Source organism: Trichomycterus rosablanca, chromosome 12, assembly GCF_030014385.1.
Source record: "Trichomycterus rosablanca isolate fTriRos1 chromosome 12, fTriRos1.hap1, whole genome shotgun sequence".
In the NCBI taxonomy this organism is placed as follows: domain Eukaryota; kingdom Metazoa; phylum Chordata; class Actinopteri; order Siluriformes; family Trichomycteridae; genus Trichomycterus; species Trichomycterus rosablanca.
In genome coordinates, this window is record NC_085999.1 from 30,369,718 (window position 1) to 30,384,808 (window position 15,091).

Here is a 15,091-nt window from a genome sequence, read left to right on the forward strand (position 1 = left end):
GTGGCGCATCCTCAAGTGGAAGGTGGAGGAGTTCAAGGTGTCTAACATCCACCAGCTCCGTGATGTCATCATGAAGGAGTGGAAGAGGATTCCAGTAGCAACCTGTGCAGCTCTGGTGAATTCCATGCCCAGGAGGGTTAAGGCAGTGCTGGATAATAATGGTGGTCACACAAAATATTGACACTTTGGGCACAATTTGGACATGTTCACTGTGGGGTGTACTCACTTATGTTGCAGCTATTTAGACATTAATGGCTGTGTGTTGAGTTATTTTCAGAAGACAGTAAATCTACACTGCTATACAAGTTGTACACTGACTACTCTAAGTTATATCCAAGTTTCATGTCTATAGTGTTGTCCCATGAAAAGATATAATAAAATATTTGCAGAAATGTGAGGGGTGTACTCACTTTTGTGATACACTGTATCACCGGTACATATCACCCCAGTTTATACAACAGTTTTTACAAAATAAAGAAAGAAAATAAATCAAAGAAGCCCTGAATTTCATATTGAATATGCTTTAATATTGACAATACCTTCCGCCAAAAAGTAGTTCCACAACGAATATATAGTTTAACTCTACAAAGCAGACATCCCAAGTTGAAAAAACTTATTTCAGGGAGGTACATAGTGCACTAGATAGTGAATTAGACAATTGGTTATGTTCCCTACATAGTGCACTAGATTGTGTATCAGATCGCGGATTTATGTTCCCTACACAGTGCACTAGATTGTGTATCAGATAACGGATTCAAAACGCGATCGGAAAAAAGTCTGTGTTGCCTGCGTGCGCGTTTATGTGCATGAAGCTTGTTGTTACTGGCAACGCGTCAGCGGAGTAATATGGTGTGAAAATGCCGTGCTGTTATCACGAATATCAGCACAGTTAGAACGCTTCTCAACCAATCAGATTGTAAGGTCGGAACTACCTGTTGTATAAATATGTAATATACCGTACAACCACCTGTAATTACAAAGGAACCTAAAACAATGTGTTGCCAAGGCCGTGGTGTTGTTTGCAGTTGTCCCCCTGCAGTTCAGGTTTTGTTTTTCTCATAAATGGTTTTAAGTTTTTAAAAATATGTAACTATTTAAAAGTTCAGTCATTACACAGCTTTTCTTATTATATTACACAAAACAGGTCGCGTCAAAAGCTTGGAGCTAAGATTTATGAATGAATATGATTCTGCACGTCATCAGCATGGAAATGAAGAACTGAAATACACACTTTCACAAATGTACGTTTTTTTCTCATGTTTTTTTTTTTTTATTTTCTGGGTCAAATTTACAGGGAGGAACCTAAATTATTAGAGTGATGGTGTCAAAAATACATATTATATTGTGTCATGGCATCGTAATTCCTCGCCTTTTGTGCAAATATAAATACTAGTACTCACACTATAATTGGGAAGTTCTACACAGATTTTAGAAAGCACATCATAGAGTTAGAAGTGACTTGGAATCACTTTTAACTTTAAGCCCCAAAATCTTAGGAACAAACAACCACCTGTAATTACAACGGAACATAAAACAATGGGTTGCCAAGTTGTGCACCTGCACCTGCAGTTCAGTTTTTGTTTATTATTTTTCTCATGAATGGTTTTATATTTTAAAAAATGTCAAACGTTCAGGCATTACACAGCTTTTCTCATCATATTACACAAAACAAATGGTCTCAAAGGTTTGGTGCTAAGATTTAAATGAACGTGATTCTGCATGTCATCAGCATGGAAATAAATGGCTGAAAAATTTTTTTGTGTGTGTTTTTTTTATATTTTGGGTCAAATTTATAGTAAGCAACCTAAATTATTAGACTGGTGGTGTCAAAAATATTACATTGTGGCGTGGCCTCGTAATTCCCTGCCTTTTTGTGCACATATAAATACGGCTAGTACGCACATTGTAATTGGGAGGTCTGATAAATTCTACACAGATTTTACAGAGCACATCATAGACTTTCTAATCATAGACTTGGAATCACTTCTAAATTCAGGCCCCAAAATCTTTAGGAACATAAAACAGTGGTGTAGCCAAGGCCAAGGTCAGTGCCTCACTGCTTGATACTGTTACTTGATTCATGAGAAATGTGTGATCGTCTGTCGCCTGCTCATCACTTTTATAAATGTGGAGTAGTAGTGTGTCAGCATAGTAACAACTCAATTTACTCTACACTCTACATTTCTGTTCTCTCTAGGTACTGCTGATAGTTTTAGCTGCAGAAAGTAAGTGGACAGAATGAAAAGAATGAAAGTTGTAGACACTGATCAACCTGATTACTGGTCTAAAATCCAGCTGGCTTAATCAGATTTCTGAAAGTCAGAGAACTACAATTTAATTTATCACCTGACTAATCATATAACTGCACAAATCCATTTATGATTAGATTATAAGTGTGCATGTAATAACACTCAATAAGGCTGCATAAAGACAAAAGACAGGCCTATTATTTTTTTTTTTTAAACTGAGAGCTCTAATGTCCAACAATACAAACAAATCTAGGTCCGTCCACAAAAGATTTACACATAATTAATACTGCTGTACTGTACATTTATTATTATGTACATAAAGGACATACAGATGTTCTACCCGCACTCTTATATTTGATTATCTATAGAAGCTGGTTCCCAGGAGAAATTGATTCAGAGCATTTGGTATGAGTAGCTAGAGGGAACAGATGCACTCTAAATATTAGGTCTCCTGCACAAGCCAAATGATATATGGTGCACGTTTTAATGTTGCTTTTAAAACAAAATAAAAAGAACAATAAAAGTGTAAAGCCGGTCAAGTGGCAAGTAAACATGAGTGCTTGTGAAGGCTTATACTCAAAACCATCATAAACACCCAGCACTTCAGTCTTTTTTCCACCACTGACCTCTCTCTGTGCCACCTTTTTCTCATCCACTGACAATTTCTACTTCCAGACTCTTGAAATTCTCCCCACCCTTGGTCATTTGGACAATGTGAGATTAAATGTACACCAACAAACAAAATTCAATCAGAAAATGAATGGATTCCTGGTACTACAAACTTTATTCCATCTGTTTTCAATCAGTTTTTGAGACTGGTTTAAATATTTGATGGGTACTGGTGAGAGGATCAGGCTTCAGTTTCTTTTCCTGGTGTTTGATGTTCAAATTCTGTATATTTGTGGATGTTTTCTCTGATTTATTGGGTCTGTCTGAAAACCTAGTGAGCTCTCTACATAGACGGCCATTGATGTCATCCTACGCTGCAGAGAAGAAGGCATGTCTAAATGCTTAGATACTTTAAAATGCTGCCTCCAACACGTGGGCAGCAGCCGTATGCATTTTGTCACCCACACTAGACGAGATCACCCTGATCAACGCACTCCTTCTCCATCCCTGTGCAGGCGCCATCAACCAGCCAGCAGAGGTCATAGTTGCATCAGTTATGAGAGAGTCCCTATCCGGCTTAATACCCCACCCCTATATGAACAACAGGCCAATCGTTGTTCATGTGGCTGCTCAGCCCAGCCAGCAGGCAGAGTTGAGACTCGATATGATATATTCGAGATCCCAGCTCTGGTGTGCTAGCGTGTGTTTTTATACTTTTTGAAGAACCCTCATATTTGGATTTGCCATTAGCGAGAGTATCAGACTACAGTTTATTTTCCGGGTTTTGTCCTTTTAGACAAAAAATATTTTAGATATCTTGGATGTTTTATATCCAGGTCAACAAAAGTGTGTTGCTTTCCATAAATGAGAAGACTCTGTTTCCACTAATTAACAGAACGCGTAATGATAAAGGTCGACTGTAGGAAACACTGTCACCTCTGTGTGATCTAGCAACACAATCTGATTTACCCAGAGCACAGCAGATTGTTAGAGTAAGGTCGCTGTTTTCCATATGTCACACCGTTCCATATAATTAAACCTGATCAGATTTTGTATTAATTACAGTGAAATTGTATCTGCTTGTAAGTGCTGGAGATAGTTTGTAGTGTTATATAAAGTCAATAGTATACACTTTCTTTTAGTCTGCCACTCAATGACAAAGAAACACTTAAATGCCACGGTAAGTGGAAATATGCACCCAGTCCTGCAGAATACAAAGCAGCCTTAACGACTATGTGTCTTTAAACTGTGCACTTTTTATTATTATTACACTTGTACTGGGTTCTGCATCGATTCTGTTATTCTGTTAAGTCTTATGTATGGCACACACCTGGGTTTATAAGAACCCAACATTTACACTGCATTGTCAGGGCTTAAAAACAAGTCATAAAGTCCAGAGAACTCCATTAAACAACAGTCATAAAACAATATCTAAGATTTCAAGTGTGACTACTACTTAAAAAACCTCATCCAGAGGTATTTATTTATTTATTAAGATTTTAACGTCATGTTTTACACACATTGGTTACATTTTGTCTTTTAATGTTAAACACAGTCATGGACAATTTTGTATCTCCAATTCACCTCACTTGCATGTCTTTAGACTGTGGGAGGAAACCCACACAGACACAGGGAGAACATGCAAACTCCACACAGAAAGGACTCGAACCGACCCACCTGGGAATCAAACATAGGACCTTCTTGCTGTGAAGCGACAGTGCTACCCGCCAAGCCTCCATGCCACCCTAATCCAGAATTAACCTAATACTGAACCAAAGCTTACACTCAAAACAACACTAAAGTAGCATAAGGGCCTAGCCCAAGTACAAGTGGAGGTCATGTGACTGCAGAAGTCCACTCTTTAATCTTTGGCTGTCATATACTTGTCCTTTGAGGATTGTTTATTCATTTATTTATTAGGATTTTAACATCATGTTTTACACTTTGGTTACATTCATGACAGAACAAGTAGTTACTGATTACACAAGATTCATTAGTTGAGGTTTAATATCAAATACAGTCATGGACAATTTAGTATCTCCAATTCACCTCACCTGCACGTCTTTGTACTGTAAGAGGAAACCGGAGCTCCCAGAGGAAACCCACACAGACACAGGGAGAACATGCAAACTCCACACAGAAAGAACCCAGACCGCTCCACCTGGGAATCAAACCCATGACCTTTTTTTCCTCCAATTTTTCTCCCCTAATCTAGTCGTATGCAAAGCTCTACTTCTGACTGAGGAGCTTTGTAACTGACCCACGCCCCCTCCGACACGCGTGCAGTAGCCGACAGCATCTTTTGTGCCACCTGAGTGCCAAACCCAGGACCTTCTTGCTGTGTGGCGACAGTGCTACCCACCAAGCCACCATGCCACTCTAATCCAGTTAACCTTTCAAATACTGACCCAAAGCTTACAGTCAAAACAACACTAAAGTGGCATAAGGCTAAGTCTCTGAATGTTGTAAAGTGGCCCAGCCAAGTCCAAGTGGAGGTCATGTGACTGCAGAAGTCCACTCCTTAATCTTTGACTGTCATATACTTGTCCTTTGAGGTTTGAGATGTGAAACAAACATATTGTGATCGATTTTATTGGCCATATTTAGTAGCTCTGCTTAACAAGTCTAATTTAGGCAATTTATTTTTAACATCATGTGTTAAAATACTTACAAATAAAACATTTCTTTTTTTACCCTGCACGTAATAGGAGACACAGTAGCGCTTTGTTGACCCTTTTGTTTGTGCTAAGAGGGATTCATGATATAAATCTAAAGAGACAGTAAATCAAATTTCTTTGAATGCAGGCAATATTTATTTTATTTCCAATTCCAAGGCTACAAAAACCACAAGATCTTTGTATATCAAAGTTACATGGTGGCATTGGCCTATCAAATCTTCTGGCTAGAGGGATTTTAAAATTAGAATAAAAAATTGACATTGAAGTATAATAATGATATTCTATTGAAACATTATTATTGTCCACTACAACTATAAGTTAATTTCTTTGAATTGACACTTTGTACGTACAGCACTGTCGTTTATACTGCAAATCCCTTCATTTCTCCATGGTAAGTGGATAATAAAATTGTTACATGGGAAAAAAAAACGTACCCGAATAACCTTCAAGATCAGAATCAGTCCAGGCAGCGCGTTGCACAGAACCAGCCCTTGTGGCTGTTACTGAAAAGTTTAATGCTGTCATCCGTCCTGATCCTCACAGACCTATCACACAGGCCTTCGACACAGTAATTCTCCTGCCTCCCTCTTCAACCTTGAAATAACTGCTTCAGCATGACAGCTGATTGCTTTTCTACCAGGAAGGTTATTAATACTAGGTGTTGGAATACCACAGGGTTTTGTACTTGGTCCGTTTTTATTTTTCCAGTGGCACGGTGGCTCACTGGGTAGCACTGTCTCCTCACAGCAAGAAGGCCCTGGGTTCTGTTCTAGTTCTGTTTCCAGGTGGAGCGGTCCAGGTCCTTTATGTGTGGAGTTTGCATGTTCTCCCCGTGTCTGTAAGGGTTTCCTCTAGGAGCTCCAGTTTCCTTACACAGTCCAAAGACATGCGAGTGAGGTGAATTGGAGATACAAAATTAAAAGACATTAAAAGACTTGAACTGATGAATCTCGTGTAATGAGTAATTACCTGTCCTGTTATGAATGTAACCAAAGTGTAAGACATGACGTTAAAATCCTAATAAACATATAAATTCTACTTTCCATATACACCCCCTTTTTGGTAAAGTCAAATTCTTCCAAAATAATGTGTGTGACTGTCCACACATTGTCTGGGAGACTCTGTGAGCCACTGGCGAGTGATTAGAAATGAGTGGTGACCGCACGCCTGTCACACAGCACTGTGTCCTCTCTCAGGGTGGGGGTGGTGCAAGCAGCAATTTTTTTACATTCTAAGCATTTATCATACTCTTTTATCCAAAGTGACTTATAGTACACAGTTTAAGCAACTAAAGGTTAAGGGCTTTGCTCAAGGTTTTGAACCAGCAACCTTCTGATTACTTGCCCAGTACCTTAACCACTAGGCTAAAACTGCCTACCTATAATTATAATTGGGGATTTATGGGAGGAGAAGTTGAAAATTCCAAAATGTAGACTGTATTTATTCATTCAACAGGTGAATATCAATGTAGCAGTCCATTCCCCAAAGCCTAATAGTAGTTGAATAATAAAACACAACCCAGACCAAAGACACACGCGTGAATAAACAAGCCTGGAAATACACCGTCACCCCCACCCCCCTCAGCTTCCCAAGATCATGTGCCCTTGTTCCATTTCCTGATAGAAAAATTCAGCCAAGGAAAAAAAAAGATAAAAAAGGAAATTTATTTCAGTGCTGACTGATCAGCTTTCAGTAAACATGAACTGACTGACAGGAGAGATACGGCCAAGAAACGCGGGGGGAAAACATATTTCATCGTCTACGGGAAAAAAGACTAAACCCACAGTACCAACACGGTGTAAAAATACAGAGAATAATGTGAGCAACACTGTGATAAAATCATCAGTAAACAGGTTCAATCTAATTACCGATACGCTGTTATTTTTTATGACCTGAAATCTGTGTCACGCTAACATCTAATAACCTGTTCCATCTACAATAACATTACTCCAATACCAGCCTCACGCTAATCCTAGTCTAACATTAGCCTCATCCTAACTAGAGCTGCTCTAACTCTTTAATTCTCTACTCACTAGTCTAGAGCTTACGGCCATACCACCCTGCCTGAGAATGCCAGATCTTGTCTGATCTCGGATGCTAAGTAGGGTCGGACCTAGTTAGTACTTGGATGGGAGACTGCCTGGGAATACCAGGTGCTGTAGGCTTGAGACAGTGGTAATCGAGTGGGTAGAGCTTTGGGCTATCAACTGAAAGGTTGCTCTGCCATACAACCACTGTTGGGCTCTTGAGCAAGGCCCTTAACCCTCTGTTCTCCAGGGGCGCCATACGATGGCTGACCCTGCGCTCTGACCCCAGCTTCCAAACAAGCTGGGATATGTGAAGAAAGAATCTTGATGTACTGTATATGTACACCGATCAGCCATAACATTAAAACCACCTCCTTGTTTCTACACTCACTGTCTATTTTATCAGCTCCGCTTACCATATAGAAGCTCTTTGTAGATCTACAATTACTGACTATAGTTCAGCTGTTTCTCTGCATGCTTTGTTAGCCCCCTTTCATGCTGTTCTTCAATGGTCAGGACTCTCACAGGACCACTACAGAGCAGGTATTATTTAGGTGTTGGATCATTCTCAGCACTGCAGTGACACTGACATGGTGGTGGTGTGTTAGTGTGTGTTGTGCTGGTATGAGTGGATCAGACACAGCAGCGCTGATGGAGTTTTTAAACACCTCACTGTCACTGCTGGACTGAGAATAGTCCACCAACCAAAAAATATCCAGCTAACAGCGCCCCATGGGCAGCGTCCTGTGACCACTGATGAAGGTCTAGAAGACGACCAACTCAAACAGCAGCAATAGATGAGCGATCGTCTCTGACTTTACATCTACAAGGTGGATCAACTAGGTAGGAGTGTCTAATAAAGTGGACAGTGAGTGGACACGGTGTTAAAAAACTCCAGCAGTGCTGCTGTGTCTGATCCACTAAGACCAGCACAACCACACTAACACACCACCACCATGTCAGTGTCACTGCAGTGCTGAGAATGATCCACCACCTAAATAATACCTGCTCTGTGGTGGTCCTGTGGGGGTCCTGACCATTGAAGAACAGCATGAAAGGGGGGTAACAAAGCATGTAGAGAAAGAGATGGACTACACTCAGTAACTGTAGAACTACAAAGCGCTCCTATATGGTCAGTGGAGCTGATAAAATGGACAGTGAGTGTAGAAACAAGGAGGAGATTCAGCATCAGACAAAGTGTGCAATGAAAATGTAAGATTATTAGAAGTAAATAAGGTGCATATGTGCATTGACTGCATAAGGTAAAAAAAGTGGGAGGCATGTGTGATGTGCAGCATGTATGATAAAATCCATGTGCATCTGTTAAAGCGGAGGGATGTGGGAATAGTCCTTGTTTAGTATGATGATGGACTGGGGAAATAAGCTATAAAGGTGGCGGTTGGTCTGAGTCTTTAACGTTCTCACTCACGGTCTCCAGTGAGATGCCATAATCTTCCCTGCCCTCTTCCTCATCCTTGAGAAGTACAGATCTTTAAGGGTAGAAAGAATGTGGTGCAATGTCATGTGATTTTATGTTCAGTTAAGTCAACTTTGACCACATTTATAAGAATTTAGTTTAAAGGAAACCAAAGAATGTCGTTAACCTCTTATAACCTCTCCTGCCAACTGTTGAGTACGGTGGGGGATCTATTATGCTATGAGCAGCAATCTGCTGAAAACCATTAGGTTTAAAATTTGCTTTCATAGCTGTATGAAAGCCAACAAATATGGGGAATGTTTACATGAGCACATGCACCCTGTGGTGCAAACAGCCTTATTAATATCTGTGGCAAAATTCTGAGAAAATTACACTCCACAATGCACTGCTAAAACTATTTGAGTGTGTTTTTTTAAACTGGAATACAATCAAACCCTGTCAATGGTTCCCCACCCACTCTCAGATATAAAGAATGGACTTTAGATTTTCTTCTTAGAGAATGTTCTAACAGTCCACAAAACATTAAGAAGTTGTATGACAGTATTTCTAAGAAAGAATTTAGGTTGTTCTGGAGGCAGTAGAAGCCCCAATCCTCATTACCATATTGTTGATTGTCAGCATGATTGTTGACCAGTTTATGTTGGCAAAAGTGGTGCAAATTTGGCACACACCAGGAGAACGATTCAAGTCCGTGACAATTTCAGTCTACCTAGGGACTGTCTAAAAACCTTGTGATATCTCTACATAGACGCATTCTTAGATACCTTAAATTGCTGCCTACTGAGGTGCCTTAATTTGAAGCTATAATTTGACTGAATGACAAGGGAGCATCCGATGCTTACTTAGCGGTGAAGGCAATCCCAGCATTCAGTGCGGCAAAATTTTTCTCAAAAAAAAATTTTACAAACATAGTGGACAAATGCAAATCAACCTTTTCAAATGTAAACAAACTGTCATTGATTTTTAATTTGTATAAAGATGCACACATGTCATTTATTTGCAAATTCGGGCAGTGACAATTTAACCGCTTCGGTACACAGAGCGAGATGTTAGCTGGCATGGTAGCAGGTTGTGCCGCCTCAACCCATTGGTTTGAATGGCCTGAGGCTAACTGTGCGGTGACAATCACTGTAATCACTGATTACAAATAATCTGTTTTTTGAGTTCGATGTCTAATTAAAATAGTCTCTACTTAGGCAGCTGCCTAGGTAGGCATTAGGCAGCAAGGCAGCTCACTAGGTTTTTAGACAGACCCTAAATTCTTTTCAACAATTAACCATTCAACATAAGAAAGCATTTCCATTATAATAGGAGTGGTCTTTTGCAGGATGTTAGTCTATAAGAAGATTACTACATAGTTACTGTAGGACATGAGGGGTATTTACATTGTTTAGTAAGTAAACTGTTTCATTTTTGTTTATGGGTTTTTGTATAGACCTAGCAGGAGACCACTGTTTTGTGTACTGTACTTTAAGATGGGTGCAGCTATAACTAGCCTTATTTATACAGTCACAGAGAAGTCACCATATAGTCAGTTATATTACACTCAGCAAGGTACACCTATCTGGTACCTATGTCCATTGACAACCAGCACAAACAACAAAAGTGTTTATATACTGAAGTCACCAATTTTAGACACTACAGCCTCACATCACATTCTGCTATTTTAACCTAATGACATTTATAATTTGGAATGACAGCACATGATCATCACTGTGAGGATTCCTGGGAAATGTGATATTTATTTGTACTTATTATTAAGGGTGACGAATTGATGCAGCATTTTTGCACACTGTATGACATTAGGATGAACATTTTCTAATCCTAATATCCACTGAAAGATTAAATGGGAAATTGTGGCCATAAAAACCTCATAAAAATCCAAAAAGTGCATAAAGACTCATAACCGCCCGCAGATAAACATTCATCTGTAGCTTTGATGTAATGTCACAGTGCGCGGTGATCATTAAACTTAGAGGATCTGAGAGGAATACAGTAACCAGCACAACACTGTCATTTCATCCTTTTTATAAGTTTAACTCTCACATGCAAACACTGTCTATATTATTACCGTGTACATACACACATTTTGAATGTAATGCAGATTTGCAGGTAAAGGCATTTTGGCGCAGCATACATTTATATATTTGTTACATTTTCAGCATTTGGCTAAGGCTCTTATTCAGAGTGACTTATCGAATAAATTACAGAACAAAAAATCACAGAATAAATAATTACAGAATAAATTACAAAATAAAAAATTACAGAATAAATAATTACAGAATAAATAATTACAGAATAAATAATAATTACAGAATAAATAATTCTATAATTTCCCTCAGGATAAGTAAAGTTCTATCTATCTGTCTGTCTGTCTGTCTAACCATCTGTCTATGTATGTATGTATGTACAGTATGTATCTATCTATTTATGTATCTGTCTGTCTGTCTGTCTGTCTATCTGTCCGTCTGTCCGCCTGTCTATCTATCTATATATGTCTGTCTGTTTATCTGTCTATGTATGTATGTATCTATGTATCTATTTATGTATCGTCTGTCTGTCTGCCTATCTATCTATATGTCTGTCTGTCTGCCTGCTTGTCTGTCTGTCTATCTATTCGTCACTGTCCGTCTGTCTATCTATCTATCTATCTATCTATCTATCTATCTATCTATCTATCTATCTATCTATCTATCTATCTATCAAAAGTGCTTCCTCAGTAAACATTTCCCTTCTCTAGTTATACGTTTCATATCTGAACAGCATAATGTACTGAGCATTTTTAGCTGCTTTTACAAACAAAGCAATCAAACAAAAAACCTTGAGCATTATACTCACTACTATACACGCCTAAACGCAGTTTGTCAAGACACAAATTGCATTCCAACAGGACAATAAACCAGGAACCCCAGGCTACATTGTTTGAATTGACCTGGACAAAGCCCTGTTATTAACCCTATTGTACAAAAAAGATCAGATCTGTGCCATTAAACCTGATTGAACTTTACCAATTCTGCCAAGGGTCGCTTTTGATCAAGAAGAAAGGTATATTGGGGTAGAAAGTGTACAGAACAAGAGATGGGCCTTATTTCTGTAAAAGTTGGGACATTTTATAAAGCAACCTTCTGATCACTAGTCCAGTACATTATCCGCTAAGCTACCACTGCCCAAACCTGATGAGAACCAATGACCTTCCGATTACTAGTCAAGTACAAAGAGCTGAAAGTTATGTTTTATATCTGAGCTGTAATATTTACAATCTTTATATCTGACACCACCACAGAAATGAATTCACCACTACAGATTCCAATGAAGCCATCAGATATGTTGGAAGCGAGAGCCGGTGAAAGAGAGAGAATGCAAACGTGGATATTAAAATGATCCGATGCTTAACTTTCGAGGGAGAAATAAACTGAAAGATTTAATCGAGGAGATAAAGGAAGCAGAGACTGCAATCTCGAAGGAGAGGAAGAAAAAAGATTAAGGAAAGAAAAGTATTTCTGAAGCACACTAGGGAGGCTGCACACTTCAGATAAAGGCAACTAAAGTGATAAAGACAATTACAATGTGCCGTCTTGATACTTTATAGCATAATGCAGTTTAATTTACTTGAAGTGATTTACTCTGGTATTATTTCTCTCACATCGTACTCCCGCTTTAATCTTAGATTAACAGAATGAATTTTTATTTTACATGTTTTTTAATATTTATTATTATTCACTTCTGCTCCTAATTCTCCCTCTCTTAGGGTCATTAAAGTGGTTTCATTAGACGCCTACTCTCATCTTGGCTGTACTTTACACATCACACATTTCACAAAGCCGTGTCCCAGACCACACTCCATTTACTACGTTTTACACACTGCAAGTATAAAATCTCAGGACAAATCGCCTGTGTTGGTGAGAATACCCATAATGCTGCATGGAGTTTGAAAACAGCATGAAGACTACATGGTGAATAAACCTTCACACTGTTTTTGTCTTTCTCTAATGAAAAAGTAAACTTTTATCTTAAAGGTAGGGCTGGGCGATTTTCACGATTAATTCGGTTAATCAGAATGAACTTTTTCACCCGATGTTAGAATGTGACAATCGCGATTGTTTACATACTTCATATTTTTACTAAAATACCAACATGACACGAGGCAGAAACTGACCAGACGCTCGCGGAATATAAATCAGGGAAAGTTTAATATAAAAAGGCAAAAACAGTGTACAAAACCAGGTCAGAGTCCAAAACCAGAGGATAAACTAAAACAGTAAACGGAAGACAACAAGGGTTATACACGGTAACAGTTAGATTCAGTAATAAGGAGCGTAAACACGATCGGTAAAACGAGACACAAACAGAAGAGTTTAATTAAGATTCACTGAATCAAACACCGCTGAACTGAATCAAAACTCCGGCGCCGATGAGCGCGATCAGGATTGGCTGACCGGGGACATGTGACGGTCCGTGGAAACATGGGAGTTGTAGTCTATATAGTTAGAAGCAGAACGTGCCCCCTCCATCCACCCCCCAATCACAAGAGGACAAAATCAAAGCTGAGCTGAGTGATTACTTCACCCCCCCTCCCCCAGTATAGATACTGATACAGACTCACTCAGTGGTGGAAACAGCACTGCACAGACTCGTGTTTCTTTTAAGAAACCTGTAAAGACCTTTTTTTTTGTCCTTTTCCTAATGTAAGGTTTTGCTGCACATTATTTTTTTAAAAAAGAGTTGTTTGTGAGCTATTCTTATAAAGCATATAGATAATTCAGATTTCCATTTAGTTTTTAATTATTGTGATCGTTATTGTTATACATTTTTAGATCCTTAAAAGGATAATTATAGGTGGTGGTGGTACTATTTTTGCAGTCATTTTAATTTACAATGCAAAAAAAAGTAATCTGAGTCTTATTTCAATTGCATTATACAAGAACAAAAAAAATCGAAATCGTAATCGACAATCGGTTATAATTTTAAAATAATCGAGATTTTTTTTGGGGGGCAAAATCGCCCAGCCCTACTTAAAGGTGGAACAAAGTCACAATAAAAAAGAATAAAACTCAGTTAAACTATGTCTTATGAGAACAGAACTTACAATCCAGCAATCAAGGGATAAAGGACTTGCTCATGAATTGTGGAACAGTAAAAACCTCGCAGTGGGGCTTGAACACTTAACTGGAATTAGTGCAACTAACTGAAACTACTGGGACGTTTATTTTTGATTATTTTACCTTCCAAACAAATTACGTTTGTGGTTATGCAATCACTGACTGTAACCGAGTCTTTTCAGGCTTTTAAATTCATTTAAAATTAGCGAAATTATAATATAAATAAATTAGATATTTATTTTTTAAATTAAATTAAATTAAAATAAGTGTGCAATTAGGTGTGTTTTAAGGTAATGACTGATATAATGAGTGTGCAGTTATGATGTGTGCATAAGGATTATAATGAGTGTGTGTTTGGGTTATAATGAGTGTTTTATGGTTTGAATGAGTGTGTGTAAGGGTTATGATGCGTGTGTGGTCTATAATGAGTATGATTTTGGGTTATAATAAGTCTGTTTTATGGTTCGAGTAGTGTGTGTAAGGGTTATGAGTGTTTCATGATTATGATGAGTGTGTGTTTGGCTTATAATGAGTATGATTTGGGTTATAACATGTGTGTGTTATGGTTCTGATGAGTGTGTGTTTGGCTTATAATGAGTGTGATTTGGGTTATAATATGTGTCTGTTATGGTTCTGATGAGTGTGTGTTTGAGTTATGATGGTGTGTTAGTGTTATGGTGTGTGTAAGGGTTATTAAGAGTTTGTTTTAGGGTTGTAATGAATGTGTGTTTGGGTTATATAATGAGTGTGTTTAATGGTTATGGTGAATGTGTAAGTGTTATGATGGTATGTTAGAGTTATGGTGTGTTAGGGTTATGAAAAAGTGTGTGATAAGGGTATGATTAGTGTGTTTTAGGGTTAGGGTGATGTGTGATAGTGATATGATGAATGTATGTTAGGGTCATGATTATTGTGTGTTAGGGTTATGATAGTGTGTTAGTGTCTGTCTAACACAGTGTGTGATAAGGTTATGATGAGTGTGTTAGGGTTA

General features: G+C 38.4%; 1 protein-coding gene and 1 pseudogene across 1 annotated transcript in view; one reads left to right on the forward strand and one right to left on the reverse strand.

Moving 5' to 3' along the window:
• Positions 1 to 15,091, reverse strand: part of LOC134324031 (glutamate receptor ionotropic, delta-1-like) — a 235,094-nt gene that overhangs the window by 181,664 nt on the left and 38,339 nt on the right. The gene's annotated exons all lie outside the window — the stretch shown is intronic.
• LOC134324758 (5S ribosomal RNA) lies at positions 7,579 to 7,701 on the forward strand (annotated as a pseudogene).